Below are 22,865 nucleotides of genomic sequence, written 5' to 3' on the forward strand. Positions count from 1 at the left end.
TCTGTTGGATTCCACCCACTGTGAGAACATTTTCCTTGCAATATATAGATACCACCTATATCTTCTTATCATTATGATGACCATTTTGCTGGTCTTTGTAATATGGTTGAGAAACTCTCACAAAGACATGAAGGTATCAAGAGGGCTTAAGGTGGGGAAAAAATGTGCCTTTTGGAAAACGTTTGATCACATGTCAAAGATACAAATATGATCATGCCCAGTCTCAACAACATTCCTACATATGTATGTTTAAAACAAAGAAGACAGTTATTTACTTCAAGTAGCATGAATAAGGAAAGCATAAGGAATTTCTCTATTTTTCCTTCCAGATCATAAAGTTTTTATTATGGCACAAATTAACAATAGTTTATTAATATACAGTATATTGGGTTGTGACATTACAGATGTCCCAAATGAGGAAACTCCTCATGGTTTAATGAGGTATTATTGGAATGGCTTCTTAGAACTAGCTCCTTCCTTATAAACCCTCAGACCACCTCAAAAGTACAATTGAGACCCATGTGTGGTTCAGTCAATTAATTACATGCTTAATACACATGTAATGGTTGTTGCTATCTGTACATGGTTCCAAGCAGGCAAAATGGGACAGTTAACTCCAAAATGTGCAGTGAACCAGAATCCTCCCATGTATCAGGCCCCACATGGAATGGAACAAGGCGACATTGCTGCAATAAATACATAAAACATTAGACAGTTAAATATGAATTTCTTGCAGTCAGAAGAATAATCAGATGGCTATGGACATTTGCAATACAAATGTACAAATTGTATTCATAAAACTGACACTGGAAACTTGTGAAACTTTGAACCTCAAAAAAATGGTTTGACGTGTTTTCTTGGGAACGGAACCAAACATAAAGGAACACAGACAAAATAAGGAAGTGGCAAGAAAGGAGTCTCTTTTGATTTATTTGACTGGACTTAGAGCCATAGAACCATGGTCATGTGTCCTATTTTACAGAGGATAGTCCTCTGTTTGAGCAGGTATTGGTCCAAGTCCAGCTGAAAGATAAAGAAGGGAGAATGGAGGGTGCCTTGAAGTTGTCTATCACAGATGACACCTGAGCAGCAGCCTTCTAAGCCAACACTTCCCTGAGAAAATGTGGTGGTCACCATTGTAAAGTTGGGTCTCTCCCACAGAAGCGAGACAACTCAGGTTTATTGTTCAAAACACACAAATCACTCTGGGGCTCAGTCACTCAGCGTCTGCTTCCAAATTAGCTGTTGCCGAGTCTGAGTTCCTCCCCTTCCTCTTCCCACATTTAAAGCCCCCCTTTCGCTTCCTTTCCTGTTCATGCCTCTCATTAATTCTTGCGCACCTACACATCATGGGATGGGCTATTTCCGGTGGCCTCTCCCTCTGAGTCCGAGCTTAAACTGTCAGTCTGTGTCTTCTCCCTTGAACTCCCCCCTTCCTTCTCCTTGTTCTCAGAGCTCAGGCTTCTACTGCAACTAGGCTGCTCTTCCCTCGTTCCGCATTCCTGCCTAATTACCTCCTCCTGTCTCTCCATGCTCTCCCCCTCTGTCAGCAACGGGACACAGCTGACATCCAACTTGAATGACTTTAAGACAGAATTATGACAAATTAATGGAGGATAAAGCCATCTACAGTTGCTAGCCATCCAAGTTGGTGGCCATTACAGTCATACCTCATGTTACGTTTGCTTCATGTTACATTCTTTCAGGATACGTCCCGCGGCAACCCAGAAGTACCGGAAAGTGTTACTTCCAGGTTTTGCCACTCGTGCATGCGCAGACGTGCAAAATTACATCGTGCACATGCACAGAAGCAGCGAATCACAACCTGCATGTGCACAGACGTGCTGCTGCAGGTTGCGCTCTTTTCATGTTGCGAACGGGCCTCCGAAATGGATCCCGTTCGCAACCAGAGGTACCACTGTACTACCTCTTGTGGGAGAGAATTTCATTGTTTAACTATGTGTGGTATGTAGTAGTCCTATACAGATGTAACCGTGTTGAAATAAGGGTAGCAAAATCTCAGCTGAGAACCTCAGATCAAGTATATGACTGACACCCTTCTTTGGAAATTAAACCAATGTCCAGACTTTGACATAAATGGAGTCTCTCCTTCACTAAATATCTTATGTGACCAACATTAGCCAATCATATGAGAACTGCTAGAGAACTCTCTAGAATTTGGTTACCAACCAATCAAATTCAAACACACAATAATGTATGAAAGCATTTACAATTTCAGTGAATTAAATTACTATACTTTTTGTACAGTCTGTTGCTGTTGTAAAGAGAATCACCAACCCCACTTTCAAGCCTTTCCCTCAGTCTGCCATGTTCTGAAGCCTCAAAACAGGTAGGTGAATGTTTACTGTCATCACCTTATTACATATATACCATCACTGCAAATCTATACAACCAATAAATCTTTCAGAAGTTGCACCAATGTAGGAAAAGCTCTCTAATAACTGCTTAAATATTGACAGCCATTAAGAGAACCACAGCACAGTTAAAAATCTTTCAGTGTTCCTGGAATATATTTTCCTCTCTCGGTATTCTATCCGCTCAATTCTTTTGTCATCTGTTTCTGCCATATTTTGGCTTTAGTATTGCTGTTAATTAGAGGTGACTATAGTTTGATTAATTGCTAACATGTGTCACATATGCACAATATGAAGAGCTGCAGTCTAATTTTTTCCACTCACTGCATGCCTGAATTCAATGGATTTAAGCCAAACATTTCTTTTTAATGACTAAAGAACCAAATCTTATCACAGCGAACAATGTGGATGTAATCAAAATAAGACACTCTAATCCATTCAAAGTGTTAAAAGTTCACAGAAGTATGCAATAACCATGGGCCACATTTCACAATTGCAAGCTGGATCACAAGGGTAGCAATAGAGGCCATCTGAGTGTCCTTCTTCCTCCGTTTAAGACTCTGTGCATTTGCTTCCAAGTTTGCGCTTAGCTTTTTGCAGCCTCATGACTTGCTTCTCCGTGCTCCATGGTAGTTTCGATTCCACGTGCAACAGCTCTTGGCGAGCCTTCATAAAGCTCACAGTGAATACCTATAAGAACACATACAGTGACCATTCACTCTGCACAGTGGTTTATATAGGTGTCATTCTCTATACTCACAAAGCTGTGGTTTCTTGGTTTTACTTGCAATGCCCTCTCTCATCTGCACCTTTGTTCTACACAAACCAATTTACTGTCACTGCTGCTGCAAAGACCTGAGCTAATGTGAGGGACAACTAAGCATGGGATATTTTTCTCATTTTTACCTGTTAAATTTATATCCAATCTTCCTCCCTAAAGAGCCCAGGGCAGCAACAATTTATTTAATAATAATAATAATAAAAATACTATTAAAACCAGTTCCTCTTCAACCAGACTTTTGGCTGATTGATATCCAATATCTCTTTAAATGTGCTATGAAATGGGGGATTATTGGGTTGTCTTTGTTCTTCTTTGTATTATGTATTTTTTTATATATTATAATTTTATGTTGTGAACCGCCTTGATATCTACGGGTATAGGGTGGAATATAAATTTAATAAAAACAAATAAATGATGTGACCAAACAACGGGGGGATTCAACATTGTGCTCTTTTGATTGTTCCATTAGTGTAAGCATTTCTGCTCGCTAGACAAAATGATTCCCCTTCTCCTCACCCACATGCACTTTTCAAGGCCTTCTCCTGACCCTGGATTTGGGTGAGGCGTCAGGGTGGAGAAGCCCTGTTGTGCTAAAGGAATGCCTAGCACTGGGTTCCACTAGCATGCCACATTAGTTGAACCTGGGCCAATGTTTCTGTACAGGACTGCTGAAACGGGAAAATGCTTGGTAGGCATCTAAAGGAGTACAGGATGTTAGTTTCTCTTTGCCACTGAGCAGCTGCTTGGAGTCACAGGACTCTGTTTACATTCCAGAGACAGTTCAGACTGTTGGAAGTCTCACGGGAAAGGAGATGGGATGTGACGTTAGTGGGTTTCCTATTTCCTGTTCCCTTTGTTCCTTTGTTTCGGTTGCTCTCTGCTTTCATAGAGAGAGGATGTCTTTTCTGTCTGCGTAGCTTAGAAATAAAACTCTTTGCAATGTAGCCCAAACCTCTCATCTCTTTCCTGTGCTGGAAACTCTGCTGAATGCAGGAACGTGCCTTGGAGCCTCATCAAAGGCTCAGGTCATTAATTATTCGTCGGGAGACGATTCCAAAGGCTCGGCTGGAAAATGAGCTTTATCAGCTTGGCCGAGCAGAGTTTCCGACACAGTAATGTAAATTATGGCACGTGCCTAATGTCAATAGGCAGGGAGTTCCAAAGGAACACTAAGGGAATGGTTCCTAACAAATGTGGAACAGATATTTTGTGGCACTTGCAGAAGTGCAAGTTTTACAGACCAAAGTGACCAAACCAGCAGTTATGCATCGACCTATTGGTCCCTCTAATAGCCAAGCATGCTATGGTGAAAAGGAAACGACTCCTTGGTGGATGGTGGATGGACACACACTGTCTATGCTACAATAGATTGTAGTGGGTTTTGTAGATTTGAATATTAACCAAAAAGGGAACCAAAGTTCTCACAGCACTGGAATTAATGTGTTTTGTTTCAACAAACACAAGTGTAGACTGTTGTAAATAAGATCTGTACTAGAAAAGTTACACTCCAAGAAAAACAACAATAGTATTTCCATTTTCTGGTTCTGGCTTTTTTTTTTTAATGTACGGCTTTTATATTATACAGCCCCTGGTAGTAAGTGAAATATAATTCTAATTAATTTTTCCTACGGCTGTATACAAATCAATAATTGTAAGCATCCCAAAGGAAAAAGCACGCTACATGGTCCTCCAGGTTCCTAATGAATGCAAATAAGCTGACCTTTTTCTGACAACTATGAATATTGTTTCACAATTTTACCACCAAAATTGCTGTAATCAGCAATTCATGCTGCAAATCTGGAGCCAATAATAGTTCTAAATAACTATTCATTATAGCAAAGCAGGATGTGAATTGCCCCTCAACTGTTCCAAACTTCATGGAGTAGGGGTGCACAACTCAAATAACTCTTAGGGCCACTTTCATGTGTCTATTAACTCAAGGGAGAGGGAAAGCATTTTGTTACAATTTAAACCAGCCACATGGAGGAGCCTTTGCACAGCAGAGGAAGAAGCTGTATCTCAGGGGCAGCCCATCTGCTTTCTATGTAAAAGGTCCCAGGTTCAATCCGTAACTTCTCCAGGTAGGGCTGGGAAAAGACTGATGTCTTAAACCCTAGAATCTGCGACTGGCCCATGTTGTCAGTGCTGAGCTAGGTGGATCAATGACCTGATTTGACAGAAGGCAGCTGCCTATGTTCCTGTTCCACAGCTGGCTCTTCCTTCAGACCTTCACTCAATGCATGAAGGGGTGAGACCAGGAAGGTGGGCATAACAACAGGGTGGTATAATCATGTGGAGCCCCTTCATGGGATTAATCCATGAAGGGGGTCTAGTTAAACCAGGATTCAAAAGAACTGGGATGTGGAACAGAATGAGCCATGGAACGATAGAGAATGGGCTGTGCATAGTCATCCCTATATTTCCCATCTGATTCAAACTCCTGCCCATGGCAGCAAGCATTAGCTGCAGAGAAAATTTCATCACAAGGTTCTTCATAGCTGCGTCAGACACCTAGTTCCCCTTCTAACCTTCTATACTTCCGGAAGATTTGAATTCTGGAACACTAGGCATGGAACACAAAAAAGACGCAAATGTTCATAACTCTGATATTCATGAACTGGAGGAACACGAGGGTACATAAAGGGTATGACTACAGCTATGGAGTTGTCCTCAGTTTAGGCGCAACCTGCTGTTAGTGTGGTAAGGAAAACTCACTCTTTAATAATAGCTATTTGTGACCAAACGCATGGACAATCAGCTACAAATGCACTCTTTAAAAGGTTGAATCAAACAGCAACTATACCACTATAAATGGTAAGTGCAGAAAGTCCCATAAATTCTAGTCCAATAGTGCTCTCCGCCTCCATTTAGAGTCAGATTGCAGTAGTGGCTTGAGTGGCAAGCCCAAATCCCTGCTTGATAGCATTCGACAAGTCATTCCTCAACCTAACCAACCTCACAGGATTGTTGTGAGAATGCAACGAGGCCCATGTATGGTGCTCCAAGCTCCCTAGTAAAAGAAAGGGATGCAAATGTGATTGATTAAAAAAATCGATGAGAGTTTTGTGATTGATTTGCATAGAAGTGGATTGTACTATAATTGCCGTACATTTCAATCAGCAATATTAAGTAACCAGCATGTTATTTTAAATGGTCCTTTCTATTTAACAGGCAATTTTCTGCATGCAGTTAGCCTGGGAGCAGTCTGGAATAATGCAACAGAGCTTTGATTGAATCAAGCAGGTATTGCTTCATATACCAAGGAGAAGCTTTCTACAATATAATACATAGGTTTTCTCTCCAAAAAACAGTACAAACTATGTGGCACAGTACAAACTTGTAAATGTACCATAGCAACAAAACAAGAGAAAGGCTAAAGAAATAAGGATGAAATAAAAGCCTAATAATACACATCTAAGAGTTTAGCACACAAAAGCTGTCTGGTAAACTGGAGAGAACATATATCATTCTGCGCAAAAGGCTCACACTGAATTAGACATTCAAAAAAGATTTTTGTAAAAAAGATGATATTGATTTCATTATAATACTGTAAACAGTTTCCCTGTTGTTTATGAAAGTTGTTGTTTTGCTATAGAGCAGCATCACATTCTCAAAGTTTCCTTGAGACAGATTGGGCTACCCTACTGAAGCGTACTGGATCAATGAAAACAAAAGAGAAATTTGACTAATGCCTACTGTGCATATGACACATATGATGTTCTAAACTGAGCTAAACAATCTTTTCTTGATGACATCTCAAAAGATACCTCAACTCTCTAATACTTGTAATTCTTTCATGTTCTGAATGAATCCCTACTACATCTCACTCAATATCGATCTTTAAGCCATGTCTCCCAATCCTTTTCCCTGTGTGGTCACTGAACAGTATAAAAGTTCAATAGGAAGATCAGCTGCTCATCCACTTTTTGCTAAAGCAATTTGTATTATGGATTTACTTTAGCAGTCTACAGTGGCAGTTGCTGTTTTTACTATTTAAATGCTTTGATTATCTGACCTTGCTTACTTTATCTTTTTAAGCGCTGTGCATGAGCTTTAAAAGTTGATCAATAATGAGGGATTCCTCCACCACATTATGCAGAAATCAATCCCGTTTTGGGCTATTTGTATTTCACTCTTACGAGTCCATCTGTCTAGGTTAATTTTATATTTTCTTTTTCTTTCTTTCTTTCTTAAGTAATTTGGACCTGTCTTTGCAAATAGACATTCCTGGGTCTCAACGGAATCCAGGAACTATGATTTGTAGTAAGTGTATCAATGGAAGAAGCCTTTCAGGAAAGTTGTGGAATCATTTCCTGTACAGGATTTTAAGATAAGACAAGATGAGCATCTGGTTGGTATGGCCTAAGTCAAGGGATTCCTGCTGCCACTGCAAGCTGGACTAAAAGACTCCAAAGATTCCTTTCAACTTTATCATTTTGTTGCATCTGGAAGTATTTTGCAGGACAGTGGGGTGTTTTTTTTTTAACAGAAATCTAGCATTTAGAAATAGTAAAGATTTTACTGAGTTTTATCACTGTAAATGGTAGTTGTACAATCATTTACAATTAAAGCTCTGTACTTTGGCATCTTTCCCAAACAAACGCAGATGTGATGCTGTTAAGAAAACAGCAGCCATGGGGATTGAGACCATGGTGTGTGGGAAGGGGGATTTTAACCCTTTGTCCTGGTGTGGTTCCAACTTAGATTGCCCAGCTTCTATTTGCAATGGGACCTTTCCTGCAAATAAATGCAAGTAGCAGAAGGGGGAAGGGGTCCAAGGGAATGTAGCCCCCACCCATGCCATGATCCCAATTCAGACACACACACACCATACAGCTGCTATTTATTCTAGGAAAAATAATGCAATTAATGACAATGAATAATTGCATGTCTATTTTGGTCCACAGTGATATATGCAAAACAAAAAGATTGCATTCAAAATGTGATTGGTAACTTTCCACAAATATGTGATTGCACGCTGTACTAATATTCAGAGCTCTTTTGTTTTCAAACCCCTCAGTGTTCTTCCTTTCCCAATCTACTCAGACCTCTCCCATTGCTTCAAGCCACCATCATTTCCCTCTCGGTGTCTCTCACTTCTTGCTCCTATGCCACAGACACTGTAGGACTTGCTCTTTTGCTACCCTACCCTAGGCTGACTTTATACAAATCCAGAATTCTGATGTGTGAGTACAAAACATCCAATGGGGGCTGCACTCTGACTTTGTTCAAATCCACGATGGTGATGTGGTGCTACCGATCCTCCACTGGGGGGTTGTGTGATGACTATCTAGTGCAAACATAGTATGCAGAGAGAAACAAAATGAGTGGAACTGTCACAGAACCAGTGCTGCAAATAAATTGTTAGCTAGGCTCTTTTTCTTCCTTTAAGGATGGGAGAAAGGAACAACACCTTTATGTCGCCTTCAGGACTGTATTTTAAAGGGTGTGCATGGAAGAGTATCTTCCCATTCCGGGAAACTGTGCACTACTTCTAAAACCCATCTCTGCTATTTGAAAAAGAATGAGATGGAATTTTCATAGCAGTGTGCATAAGAGAAATTCCTTGCTCACTTCCAGGAAGCTGGGCAGGGAATCAGATCTATGGACAGTTCTACCTCTCATGGTACATCTTATGACTCCTGCCCTGTTCTCTAGGCAGAAGTAGGTAGCCCATGTAGCATAGGGGGAAATGCCAGGAAGGGGGGCATACTGCCATACTGCCCAAAATTCAAAAAACATTGGTCCCATAGGGGAATCCAAAATTCTTTGGTTTAATTGACTGCATCTTGATTATGCAGGTGATTTTTTTTCATAGCCATCACTATCATGCTCACAAAAATTGCATTCTTATTTTAAGTAATCTGTGCCATGGTAGTTAAATTAAACTTTCATATTCAGAGCTGATATTCTTTTCTTTATTCAGGTGCTGGGGATAAACTGGAGTTGCCCATCTTTATCACGCTTCCCTCCAACCTTCCAAATTGTTGTTGTTTAGTCGTTTAGTCGTGTCTGACTCTTTGTGACCCCATGGACCAGAGCATGCCAGGCACTCCTGTCTTCCACTGCCTCCCGCAGTTTGGTCAAACTCATGTTGGTAGCTTCGAGAACAGTGTCCAAACATCTTGTCCTCTGTCATCCCCTTCTCCTTGTGCCCTCCATCTTTCCCAACATCAGGGTCTTTTCCAGGGATTCTTCTCTTCTCATGAGGTGGCCAAAGTATTGGAGCCTCAGCTTCAGGATCTGTCCTTCCAGTGAGCACTCAGGGCTGATTTCTTTAAGAATGGAGAGCTTTGATCTTCTTGCAGTCCATGGGACTCTCAAGAGTCTCCTCCAGCACCATAATTCAAAAGCATAAATTCTTTGGCAATCAGCCTTCTTTATGGTCCAGCTCTCACTTCCAAGCTTCCAAATACATCTTGGTAACAACAGATGGCTTCACCAGATTGACCTTGTTCTGATCCTTGCAGTTTTTGCTCTTGTTCTATTGGTGCTAGTGCTAATATTTAAACTGCCCAGTGTTATCCGCAATTTAAAGGGAAAGCATTTATTCCACATTAGGTTAGGCAAAAGGCAAAGTCAGCCAAGTATATTGTGCATGATGCAATTTAATTGATGTAACCACATGATGTAATTCTTATAGCTTGTTCCTTGTTCTAAGCAAAATATAATGGGAACAGATGCTAAAGTAAAGTTTTGCTGATGGAAATATAGGCATGCAAATTAATATGTATATAATTTATAATCATGGAGCTGATTCCATGACTGCATCAGTTAAGACAGCTCTGTTTAAAGGGATTCGTATTGTTTAATGATGGGGTCTCCATATCATTATGTAACCCAAATGACAAAAAAAAGCTGTCTGAAATTAATTTAAGATGGGTTCTGCCTCAAACGTGTTGAACACAAACCACAGATTGAATTGTCTTTGTATTTCTGGATCTGTTGTGAGTTCCCTCAGATTCATTCCTTCATATATGTATTTGTTACACAAAATATCAATTTGTCTCATGAGATTATAATTCTTCAATTGCATGTGATCTGAGCATAAATTCAAGCTTTTTAGACTGTTGGTGTTCAAAGTGATACTGGAGAAGATTACAGGTGATAGTTTGGGACAAAAGGGTGACAATATCAGGAGAATCAGATTTCATGAGCATATATAATGTTCATTGACGTAAGGATGAAAAATATTGGGAGAATGCATAATGACATTGTAACCATGAAAACATTTATTTAAAAAATGCTGCATGCTGATTTGATAAAAGTATGATGGATTTCATTATGGCCACTAGAGAAAGATCCTGTCTTGTCCTCGTAGCTCCAGTGTGAAACTCAAATGCTGCTTCTGTGAAATTTCAGCAGCTGCTCTACTTCACTCTCTAACATTTTGCTGCTGCTAATTCCTAAATATGGCAAAGGAAAGACAGTTTGGTTCCCCCTCCCTCATAAAACAATAACAATTCATTATATACTAACTAAGGCAATACCAACAAAAAGGGAATGGGGTTTTATGTGCAGCACATAAGGAACATTTTCAAAAGCTAACACACAGTACACTAAATAATAAAGATTTTTTTTTTTTTGCTTTTCTTTTTTCAAAACTCAGTTCCTTGAAAGCTGAACAACCAGTGATATGGGGGATTAAAGAATTTGGCATATAAAAGACCTGTTAAAAATAGCTGCTAAAGATCGAAAACAGCTTTCCCCAGAGGCCACGTTTTACATTTTTCAATGTCTAGCTCCTTTAAATAATAATAATAATAATAAAAGGTGATGAAGAACAAAGCCAAACTCTAGTGGGGCAATTCACTTTCTATGCAAAACTTTTTTGCTTGCAGTTATTGATTGAAGCCAAAAGCAGCCATACGTAGATCAAGATAGGAGCTACAATAAACTGGTTAGTTGATGAAATTGTTGTGTCTAAAAATCATATGTTCCTTATCTGATATTTCCCTTTAGATGTAGAAAATTGGGGAGGGGGTAATCAGGACGCTCTGCATAAAGTGTACGTATCACTACATGCCCAGCCCTGAAAGAGAAAAGTCCATACTTTATTCCTCAAGTGGGTAAATGTTAAGAGAGAAGAATCCAAGTTTCATGATGCAGCAGCACAAAGCTGGGAAGTGAAAATTATGTTGCAGCAGAGTCTTGAAAATATGACTGTAAAAGTTAATCAATAAAATGTCTATTCCTGTCTATTCACTAGGGGCCCCAGCTGCATAGCTTCACACAATCGATACTACAAATTATTACGATTTCCAGGTTCCCACTGGACATTCTGAACAAATCTTTCAAGTGTAACAGGCTTACATAGTGGGGTTGTTGTAGCTGAGCTTGCCCCCCCTTCAAACTTTATATGTAGCTCGTCCAGAATAAGTGGTAATAAAAATCTTAAAGCCTGTGAATTTTCTACAGCTGTTAAATATTTTCTTTCTGGCCTACCTATGCCTTGTTGGGTGTTTTCTTCATTTTATACGACATCAAATAAGGTAAAGCGTTACTTTGTACTCATGTTAGGAACTCGCATTGTGGTAACAATAGAGGAGATAACTTTGCACATGTTGGTTTTACTCATGTACAAACATGCCACACAATTTGAAATAGATTGCTGAACGGAAAACAAAATGGAATAACTTCTCACCTACCTGTCCTCTGCAATTTCCATATTTTTTTCTGCAGACCCCACCCTCCCTGCATTTGCCCGTTCGCCATACTGAAAACCAAGTTCTTAGTGAGTTTCAGTGTTGGCACAAAGCTCATTTAAGTTGCTGCAGTTAGGGCTGGAAAAGCCAGTGTTACCATTCTCCCAGGACATTACCCTGACTTGCAAGGATCCCCCATCCATGCTCATAGCATGTCCTAGGCTTCTGTACATCTTCTTAGCAATGAGGCAGGTTGGAGAGGAAGCTTTCTTCCAGCTAGGGTGTGCCCACCTCTTCTGCTGTAGAAATGCCCTTTATAATCTCACTGCCTGGATATGGGGAATAGCTGCTGTCTAGCAGTTGCTCAGACAGTGAACCTGATACTCCCATAGACATTGCAAATGCATAGAGCTTTGGGATGAGAGAAATGTGGGAGCTTGAGCTTTGCTACAGGGAAAAGGCTTCTCTTTGTGGTTGCAGCTACAATGTAGTGAGATTATGGGTCAATTTAAATCAGGGGTGAGTACAAAAGTGTCTTCCAATTTTGGAGGTCATTTTGCTACATACTGTATCTGTGTGTGTGTGTGTGTGTGTGTGTGTGTGTGTGAGAGAGAGAGAGAGAGAGAGAGAGAGAGAGAAAGTGAAATCTCCAAGAGTTCTTAGAAAATTCTCTTCTGAGAAAAAGCTCACTTAATATTAGTTTTCAACTCATATTCGTGGATAAAGGAAGGAATAGGCTAAAAGGACTAGAGGGAGTTGCTTGCTAGAACAAAATATCAATAAATATAAAACCTGCATCTACATGAATGGCAAAACTGGGGAGGTCATGTCCCTGACTATTCTCTAGCAGAAGCACGAATTTCACCATCAGTTCAGAAAATTATTTTTGTGAGAATTCTTTTTGGCTCTCAGCCTTAATTCAAATATTATAGCCTTAACAGCCTCAAGTAGGCTGATAGTAATGCAAGAAATTCTCCTGGCTTTCATGTGGTAGGTAGTAACACTTGAAATCCATTCATCATATGGCTTGCACTAGTCATATGGAGAGTCTATGTGCCAACAGCATGCATTTCAGGCTGCATAGGTACTGGTGTAGAAACTTCCAAAATGACTAGAGAGATCAATCTGGTGAATAGCGTTCAAATGCTCTAGGTTATGCAAATATTATCATGAACCAGTGTTTCAGGCAATGTCTTCATGGTGGTTATAGTGCTTTGAATCAGCCTCATTAAGCAGTGGAAAGACCATAGCAAAGTGGTACAGTATCTGCTTTTCATGTGGAAGGTCTCAGGTCTCAGGTTCATTTCCTGGCATGTCCAGGAATATCCTCTGGCTGGGAATGTCCCCTGCCTGAAACTTTGGAGAGCCACTGTTGGTCCGTGCAGACAATAGTAAGCTAGATGGACCAGTGATCTGGCTTAGTAAAAGGCAGCTTCCTATGCCCACCACAGGATGTGATCTGAAACCAAATTAGTGCCTCCACGGTTTTGGAAATGACTACTCACTGGGTAAATATAAGCAAGCATTTACTTACCAAGATGTACATACAAACACGTGGAAAGTTGTTTGTCTGTAACATGCTGCCCAATCAGAAGATATATATTTTTTCTGTGGAAGTGCAGGGGTGGTAGAATTCTCTGAAGCAATTTACAGGGTAGTCCTTGTGGCCAGCTTACCAGCTGTTTACCTGAACACCAAGGCAATTTCCCACTTGGTCAATGTTTGTCTATAGCCACTCGCCATGGCAAAGGGAACTGTGTGTGACCACAGCCCACCAGCTGCATTACTGCTGCCTGCATAAGGCAGCCATGTGCTAGTGCTTCTAAAGTCCGGGTTTTTGCACCAGTGCTTAAGCCTGAAACAAGGTGTTGCTAAACACACATGCAAATGAGATTCAGCCAAAGTTGAACAAGCTCTCTACACAACCTCTTAATTTGGCAAAGAGAAGGACTGACCAATAAAGTTCAATATCAAGTCCACATTTGCAACTTTAGAATTATGACTAAATAGATACCTTTAGTTCTTAAATGGGTATGAATCAGTTTGTTTAGTTTATTTTAGATTAAACTGGGCGCTTCTAATATGAAATGTCACATTATAAAGTTTTGTTCTACTCAGAACTTCAGTTTCACAAATGAAGACTGGTCTTCTTAAAGGGAAACTGAAAAGAGCAATGTGGCATAAAGGGAACAATGCCACAACTCAGAACTAAGCTGAAGGTTCATGCAGAAAAGTGGGATGCACTGCCTGGTTTGGTAGTAATTGTTCACATGCCTCTCCAGTAAATGCACAACTTATACCTTTCCAATAACATTTTCCCCAGATATAGAAGCTTTGAGTAACGTGGTGGATAGATTTACCTGTTTTGTCAAGTTCAGGGGTATCTTTGTTTTCCACTCATACTATGGGCCCCCAATAATCCACAATAATGCCATCACAACTATTGCAAAGTTATACCTGCCAAACATACTTCTAATGCTTGCAAATTTACCTTTAGATGTGGCTGACATGGTCCCTTTAGGATTCCAGGATCTCCTCATAACATTGTTATATTAAGTGACAAAAATGTTTCTTTTTCGTACACACGTAGAAGAGTGTGTGGCAAAGCAATTGTTTGGGATTCTAAGGGCCCCTGCCAGTCTCATCTACAGGTAAATTCCAAACAAACAATCATAACCTTGCTAGGCATAGCACTACATAATAGCTGTGTGACAAAGTTTCATCATTTGACATTGCAGTGGAATCAGAGATGTAGATATCTCGGGAGAAAGCTCCAAACTTCGCTGCAACTTTCGTATTAATAAAAACCTCTTTGTGATTAAGCCATCACTTCAGGAAATGTATCTTAGAACTTCTGAAGCTCACATTTAATTTGTGATATCGAAGGGAAAAAAGACCCAGCCTGAGAAAGCTACCTAAATTGAATGCACAATGTAACAAATTCAGCAAGAAGAATGCATTATTCAGAGTATTTACATATAGTGAAAGAGACAAAGGCATTTAGCTGAGATGAATACCTTTCATAACATTCGCTTGAAAACTGAACAATGAATCAATTTATGATTCATAAACATGAAAAAACTCTTTGAAATTTTTAGCATTTCCCTTAAAGGGAGAGAGAGAGAGAGAGAGAGAGAGAGAGAGAGAGACCTATTAGGATTAGGATTTGAGTTCATTTTAGCAACTTCATATGTTACTCGTTACTCAGACTAGAAGCTCAAACTCTTAAGTTTGCTTTAATTTGGGAGCGTCTTGCTTTGAGGCAGCTTCTTGAACCAAAAAAGACAGACAATAAGAGCCATATGTAACCTTCAGACCCCCAAAAAGAGAGGAAGATGAGAATGCCACTGGCACAGAGACAATAAAGAAAACTATTTTTCCCCTCAACAGCAGATTTTCACGTTTTCAGAGGGGGGAAAGGGGGGCATTAAAAAGACTTCTGGTTAACACATTTTGGATGAAAAACTGAAAGGCTAGTTTTAAACGGAGTTTATCAATTACTTAATACTTGATTCAATCAATACATCAGTCAAAGACATTTACAAAACACACCACCAGAGCAAAACAAACCCTACAGCAGAGAGCTGAAAGAATTATTGCTGACTTCTGGCTCGCCTTCAACCCTTACTGAAACATCAAAACAAACAGTAACTCACTTGTAATCACTAATTTCTTCATGAGAATCTATAATGCGTTCGCTCAGTGGCTTCAGTTCTGTCTGTGATTTTCTACTGGTCGGGGCGAACTTGGTTCTGCTCTTTCCTCACTTAGCTGCTCTTGACTTGCTTTCAAGCTGGATTCCATTAGAAGTTTTTCATCCTGGCTGGCAAATTCTTGGGCTGGAAGATAATAAAAGCATCACAGTTTCAAAAGAAGCCAGCGACATACTTTTGTTATTGTTTCATTTTACACTTACTAAACCTGTTGTAAATGAACTTGGAGAATGTCAGGGGTTTTTTTCTGAAGAAATCTATTTCTGCTTGCAAGTATTAAACACAAACACAGACAGGGAGTGAGAGATGTTTCTAAAAACCTATATATATCTTCAGATAAATATTAAATATGTGTAATACTTTCATCAATCGCTAAATGCTCTTATATTCTGTAGCTGGGCTAACATCCATTGTTATGTAGCAAATTATTTTCAAAAGCAGGTACAGTTTGTTTTAGACTTTCAGAATGAAATTTTGTTTGGTATTAACTGCCTCTCGTTTTTCAACAGATTAACACTCTACATCTTTAATATAATTAAGGTATAAACTGAAAACTTCTGCGTCACTAAATTCTTTCCATTGTAGAGTACCACTCGACTATATAAACAAAATCTTTTCCCAAGGTCATCCAAGAGATGGCACTCTTTCATTAGCCCAAAGAATCTAGGGCAGTGTGTTTCAAGCTTCCTCAGAAAAATAGGCATTTTAAGACAAAGACATTTTTCCTTTGTTCTTTTGTTGACCATATTCTAAGAAATATACATATATAGGTGTTCATTTAAATATTTGTCCTTTAGCACAGATATATAGCTGGGTGTGGGTTTTTTAAAAAAGGTTTTGGCAAATATACAGCCGCAGACATACAAATGTTTATTCAGTAATGCAGTCCAAGTTTAATGAGGTACAGCATTAAATTTCAGAATAAACATGTATCACTGAAGGGTGTTTTATTTCCAAACTGAAGCCTGTTAGTGAAGGTTGTGCACACAATTCAAACCTTAAAAGAAAGAAAGCAGAGGAGCCTTGCTGGGAAGGCATCACAATCAAAATTAAGAAGGTCACATATGCATAGATGGCAACGCTCTTCAAACCTCTCCCTTTTAATAACCCTGGTTTATGTTGGAAGAATGATGTGTAAATTAGGCTTCAATTAATTCAGAGCAAAGGGACTGGAGCCTTATAAAACCAATATTGTCATAACAAAAATTGGCACATTAGTCTTCTCAAATAGCCTACATTTATCTTACATATTTGAAATCAATCTTAGTTGCCCTGATGAGCTGAATCTAAATAAAAGTATTTCATTTAAAAATTATGAGCATTTGGGACATTCAGCAAATATATTTCCTAGCAGACTTACAGAAACCACAAGCATTGTTACTGACCTGGAACTCTTACATAATAAAAATGAAATGCTAATTTTTTCCACACACACACACACACACACACACACACACACGTATGGTCTTGTTTCAACAAGCATGAGTCTGAGCTTGTATGTTTGTATAGTGTGGGGAGAGTATTGAACATCTATATATTGCCAAAGTTCTAATGAACACATTTATAGATTTATTTTACAAATCGTAAGCATTTCTTCAGACTGCAGAGCAAGATTTCCAGGAAGCATTTGGTTACTGGTATTTAATAAAAGGACAGAGGGACATACATTTATAGAATATTTTTTGGTTCACAAAAAAGCTAATAAAACTAGCCGGCGAGTATTCTCCTATAGAAAGGGTAGCTTGACTATATTGTTCAGTAATAGTAAGCAATTTATTATATCATTTTGTGGGATCGGTCTCAGCACTAGAAATATCCCATGCCATAGAAGACTGAAAATGCAATCACTTCATAGCATAGCTTGGCTTTAGCTTTGAAGTTTTTGTGTGCAAAATATAAAAATTTCGAAGACTTGAAACATACATACACATATATCACACATGCCATTCACATGATTTAATGCAGACAGGCTCATACGCAATCGTACTGAAAACCTGCAAATACAGACAGGCTAGACAAGAAATGCAAAGTTTTTCCAAAGTAGCCTATGTACGCTGCCTGCTGATTAGTTGTCCCAACATAAAGCCAATTTGAAGCACTGCCCACTCCTTCTCTCCCCACAGAACCGGTAAATATAAACGTCAAGGTATGTGTGCTTTCTGAAGGACCTGCCTGTTCAAACCGATAAAAGTCCATTTATGTTTCCCAATACTCTTAAGAATCTACTCTAATTCTCCATGTGCTGGTTGAAAAGGGTTAAATTATTTTAAGTTTACCTATGCCTTGGACTTGAGCCTCTGCTGATCCCAAGCCAGAGGCACTAGCAGCTGCATGCTTTATTTACAATCCCTTTGTCAGACTTACAACTGCCTCGGGCTATAACATAGTGTACCTAATGTTCAAACTGGCAGGTAATCTTATGTCAAACATACTTCTTTGATTTAAAGTGATCAATAGATTCTTGTAAAGAGGTAATTTCTCTGATGTTTCCACCTTGCCTTTCTTACAGGTGATTCACAGAAAAGCCTGCTTATATGATGTACAAACAATAAACAGAAAGCTATAATCATGTTTTTTCAGATGTTTCCGGTGCCCAACGATTTTGGATCAATACCCTGTGTAATACAATTATCTGCAATGATCTGGTTGTATTGAAAAAGAATTTGCAGCAAACCTCTAGGGGGTTTTATCCAGAAACATGTGTCTGGCAATGTTGTGAATAGCGGAAGGGGAAAATTAAGGGTTTGACACAAGCTGTCCATTACGTTCCAAATGACTTCATTAATATTTTATTTGCTAAAAAATCATATCTTTCAAAAACTTTACTATAGGGGTGGATCCATAATGTTAAAGGGTGATAATAAGGCTGTGTCCTTTCGGTATTGACTATCTCCTGAAAAACACCTTCTCACATATAAGCAGGATTCCAAGGATACAGGTACTAGGCGAAAGCTATAGAAATTATTGGCTGAGCCTGAATGCCTCTTTGAATGCCTGACAAAATGAAATGGGAAATATTGTGCAGGGGGGAGGAAGGGGGGGAAAGCTGGCTACAATGCATGTGAGAACAGCCCTTTGTCTTCAAGGTATTCAAACAATCCTTTTTTGCGCTGTACCATTTCTACATTGGCAATTCATCGTGTGACTTTATAAAGACTCCTAATTGTACTCTGCGTATGGGGGGGATATGTGTGTGTGTGTGTGTGTGTGTGTGTGTGTGTGTGTGTGTGTGTGTATACACATGCACACATCTCAAATACATGTGTGTGCCTTCTATCCAATTCACAATGTGTATAATCAGCAAGTGTGCAAAGCTCCCTAATGCAGAAATGATTCCCCCCCCCCCATTTTTCACACTCTCCAATGGCGAAGAGAAACAAAGGGACTCGGTTGTGTTTGTTTCTGTTTGATAAAGCTGCTCTCTCCAGCTCTAAATTCCCCCTAAAGCCGGACAGGGAACCTTTTGTGTTCATTTGATTACAGCAATCTTTTGTCCATATGATTGATATTTCTATTCTATTAGACTGTGCCAAATTCACAGTGCAGTAATATCACTATTTTTATACATTATTACCTCGTCCCTCTGCACTGCTTCCCTGAGCGTCCTGCAGCTTGTGATTTACCTGCTGAATCCCAGTCCTAAATATGATGGCTTTTCTCGCCTTCAGATTCTTCCTTTCATTGCATTCTGGACACTTGCTTTCAGCTTCTTGACCAGACTGTCAAAGTGCTCCACCTTAGCCACTTCAGCTTTGATATCTCCCATTGCCTGCAGGAGAGCTGAAATCTTTTGCGTATTGCCTCTGAAAACAAACAAACAAAAAAAACATTTCAATACCACCTTTCACAATGAACTTTAGCAACAAAAATACTGTATCCTGCTCTTCAAGCTATAGGAAAAGGGAGATTATATATATCTATACACACGCACATACATATTCTCATTAGCAAAGAGGTCACGTTCTCCTATAAGATCAAAAAGTCATACACACTTTGCATTGTATTAAAAAAAATAGGTGGAGGGGGGGAAATGACAAATGGTTTTATTAAAATTAATTCATTAATTGTTCAAAGGAAAATGTTACACATAATTCTGGAGGGGGGGCAAGAAAACAGTTACTTGATCTAAATGTGTCAGATAAGATGATTTTTTATTTCTTTTCTTTTTTTTAAGGGTTTGGTGAATAAAAAGAAAATGAACAGCTTGAAGCCAGCAACTGCAATTCAGCTGGTAGGAAGGTAACTGAATGTGCAAAAAAAAAACAAAAAAAACCCCACACCACATGGATACAAAAAACCACAGACAAAATGCTATCACCCTCTCTTTCTGGTTAATTAAAGTGCTTCTCTAATTGTCAACAAAAATCTCAGTGTCAACATTATTTCAAGATGCAAAGTAATTGTTTTAGACTGTTCATATATGTGTGTAAAAATACATATAGTTAACTTACTGACTTTTGTTTTGTTACAGCTTTTTTTAAAAAAAATCCTCAACTTTAATTTAATTGCAATTTTAAAAATATATTCTCAACTTGTGTATCTCCCATTTACTTGTGAATATCCAAGTGCAAATGAATAAACAGTTCTGAATGATGCAGAAGTTCAGCCAATAAGTTCAACTTTTGTATTGCCCGGAACTGGGAATCCACAAGCATCTGTGCTTCGTTGGCATAGTGCCACACCTTGATTCTCTATCATGCTCCATCATGCTTCTTTTAATCTGAATATTTAGTACTCTTTCATGTCTTAATTACAGCAAATTGCACACAGTTGGCACCACTTCTTGAAATTAATCCCAGAGTACTTTGTTTCTGTCAAGCACAGTCAAAGCCTTGGAGAATAATAGTAAATGTTATTGCAGATCTAAATTTAAATGACTGTCTATGTATTTAACTTAAGCCTTTAATTATTCGTGCTGTACTGTTTTTGGTTCAAATGTTAAACATTCTTCATTGAGAAAGTAAAATTGCTTTAGACAGCTTAAAACCTGCAGATATGTTTGGCTGTGATGTTAACATGACAATAATTATTTGTATTAACGTATTTTTTCAGGTGTGTAAAACTTTAGGCAGTACATAATATCCTGTCATGCTTTCATTTAATTTCTCATCATCAGTGATTTTTTTAAAATAATAAAAAATAGCTAAGTGTTATTTTAAGAAGGGGAATACTTATTTTCTCCTGGATTTTAAAAACCATTTTCATTCTTATATAGGGAATGGCAAAATTATATTCCTTTACCTTGTGCCTTTCTATACAATAGAGGTTGATTTCTGCACACAATCTACAAACATATAAGCTTTGTCACTGTAGTTTTGTAATCATTGTTAGAATAGCCACTTCAGTTTAACAAAACACAAATGTATAGCAGGGGCCCCAAAATTCCCCCACCTGCTTAATATAATGAAATCTTTCTGCAGCATATTCCAGAAACCTCAACACTGAGATATCCCCGCTCCCCATAATGCAGATCTCCATCCAAAGTAATGCACCTATCTTTCCCTCTCCCATGTATGTTATACAGATAGCTTTCGCATGACTATAGCATTAAAAAAACACAACTCCAGGCCTCTGTGCATTTTTATAGAAGGGAAAATGCCTCCAGCTCCGTCTCTGATATTGAGCATATTCACAGCGAAAATGGGAAATGCAGTTTCTAAAATCTCTACAGACATTTATACAGCTGTATTCATTTTATTTCATATCAACATGCTTTTTGGAAGGGATAGAATTGTTATCACAAATGCAAACATATCTTAAGTTTCAAGACCAACACCAAAGAAATGTGTACTTACAAAATTTGTGATAAAACAGGGTGGGTTTTTTCCTCCTTTCGAAATTCACCTCTCCCCCCCCCCTCAACACACATATATAGTGCTGCACATCATAGCTTCTCACACTCCCTTTTGCAATGTGATTTTTAAAAGAGATACCTGTTTTGCTCATTTTTATCATCGCAAGAGCGTACCTGATCTTTCTGACTACAAAGTTTCCAAGCATCTGCAAGGTCCCTTTCAAGCTGTGTTATCTGCTGTTCTAGCTGAGCAAGTACCATTTTGTGTTCCTGCTAGCAAGCTATTACATTCAGATGCAACAGCTGCAAAGGGATTTCCTAGATGTCCTATCTCAAGAACAGGTTTCCTTTGGTTGGGAGGTATATTAGCAGTTTCAGGGTTTTGTTCCTATAGATTTCGGTTCCTCTTCTTCCACTTGAGAAGCAGTATACTTAGTTTATTTATTTTCCTCCCAAGCAACTTCTCTCTCTCTCTCTCTCTCTCTCTCTCTCTCTCTCTCTCTCCCCCCTTACATCTATAGGTACAGAAACTCTAGTGGATTATACCCCATTTTGTCAACTGTCAAATAAGAAACATGACTGGCAATGAATCTCATTAAGCTGAACAAACGAGCATTACCTATCATGAGGCATAATTTTCCACACATAAAAAGTTGCTTCCTTGCAACTTTGATTCCAAAAATATATAGGCTTTGCATACTGGGCAGGGGACACTTCTGCTGAATTTTTTTGGGCAGGGGGAGTAAATTGCATACTGGGAAGTTCAGGTTGCCCAATTAGAGTTGACTTAATGATCAACAAACCCACTTCCCTGAAAGATCAGGCTTTTTACGAAAAGGAAAGTGATAGGAAAAGGCACCAGAAAGTGCAGAATAACACTTGCATCAGATACGAATGAATGCTTAATAAATAGCCAACATCATCTTACCTCCCCACACACAAATCTGGATAAATCCTCAATGAACAGGTCATCAGGAAGTGACCTGGGAAAGGGCACTGGAAAATCCATCTGTCTTGGAAAAGAAAGCACTAGGTCAATTCAGATGTGATGCTCAAGTTCTGTGATATTTCAACTTTAAAGCAGTCATGGGGGAGGGCTACAATTTAGTGGAGTGGTTAGTTTAACCCTTTCCCCCAAATCTAAATCCGCAAACACACACACATATCTGGAGTCTTCTTTCAAACCCAGAGTGCGACTATATCTAATAGGAGCTTCAGGGTTGAAGGAAACGGCACCAAGAGCTAGAATTAAAGAACCCCTTTGCCAACGTTGCTACTCCAAATTGGAATGTGACAACTGCTTGAAAGTGAGCCAAATAAATAAATAAATAAATCCCTTGTGAGATGGGTTGCTCTCAACCTGTATTCACTGAGTTACTGTGTGGATAGTTAATTTGTGTTTGATCCTTCCTTGTGCCTTCTCAAGGAATTTTAATTTTTGTATGCTTAGTAAACCTGGATAGCCATATATACAAAAAAAAAAAAAAGCTAGGAAAGAATTTTCTTCTGCATCCAACTGAGATCAGGGTTGAACGTACAGTATTTTCATCAAGAAGC

At 38.9% G+C, this 22,865-nt stretch overlaps 1 long non-coding RNA gene across 4 annotated transcripts; it reads right to left on the minus strand.

The window, feature by feature from the left end:
- Window positions 1-331: 331 nt before the first annotated feature.
- On the minus strand, window positions 332-22,336 carry LOC128417328 (uncharacterized). Of its 4 annotated transcripts, none has more exons than XR_008331436.1 (5): window positions 22,237-22,336; window positions 19,138-19,317; window positions 15,458-15,640; window positions 6,112-6,166; window positions 332-686 (listed from the first exon to the last, which is right to left on the minus strand). It is a non-coding gene; the product is annotated as an uncharacterized LOC128417328 (long non-coding RNA). The 4 variants fall into 4 exon arrangements; XR_008331434.1 differs by lacking the exon at window positions 22,237-22,336 and adding an exon at window positions 21,483-21,757; XR_008331433.1 differs by lacking the exon at window positions 22,237-22,336 and adding an exon at window positions 21,310-21,466.
- Window positions 22,337-22,865: the final 529 nt, after the last annotated feature.

Source organism: Podarcis raffonei, chromosome 7 (genome assembly GCF_027172205.1).
Source record: "Podarcis raffonei isolate rPodRaf1 chromosome 7, rPodRaf1.pri, whole genome shotgun sequence".
NCBI classification, from domain to species: Eukaryota; Metazoa; Chordata; class Lepidosauria; order Squamata; family Lacertidae; genus Podarcis; species Podarcis raffonei.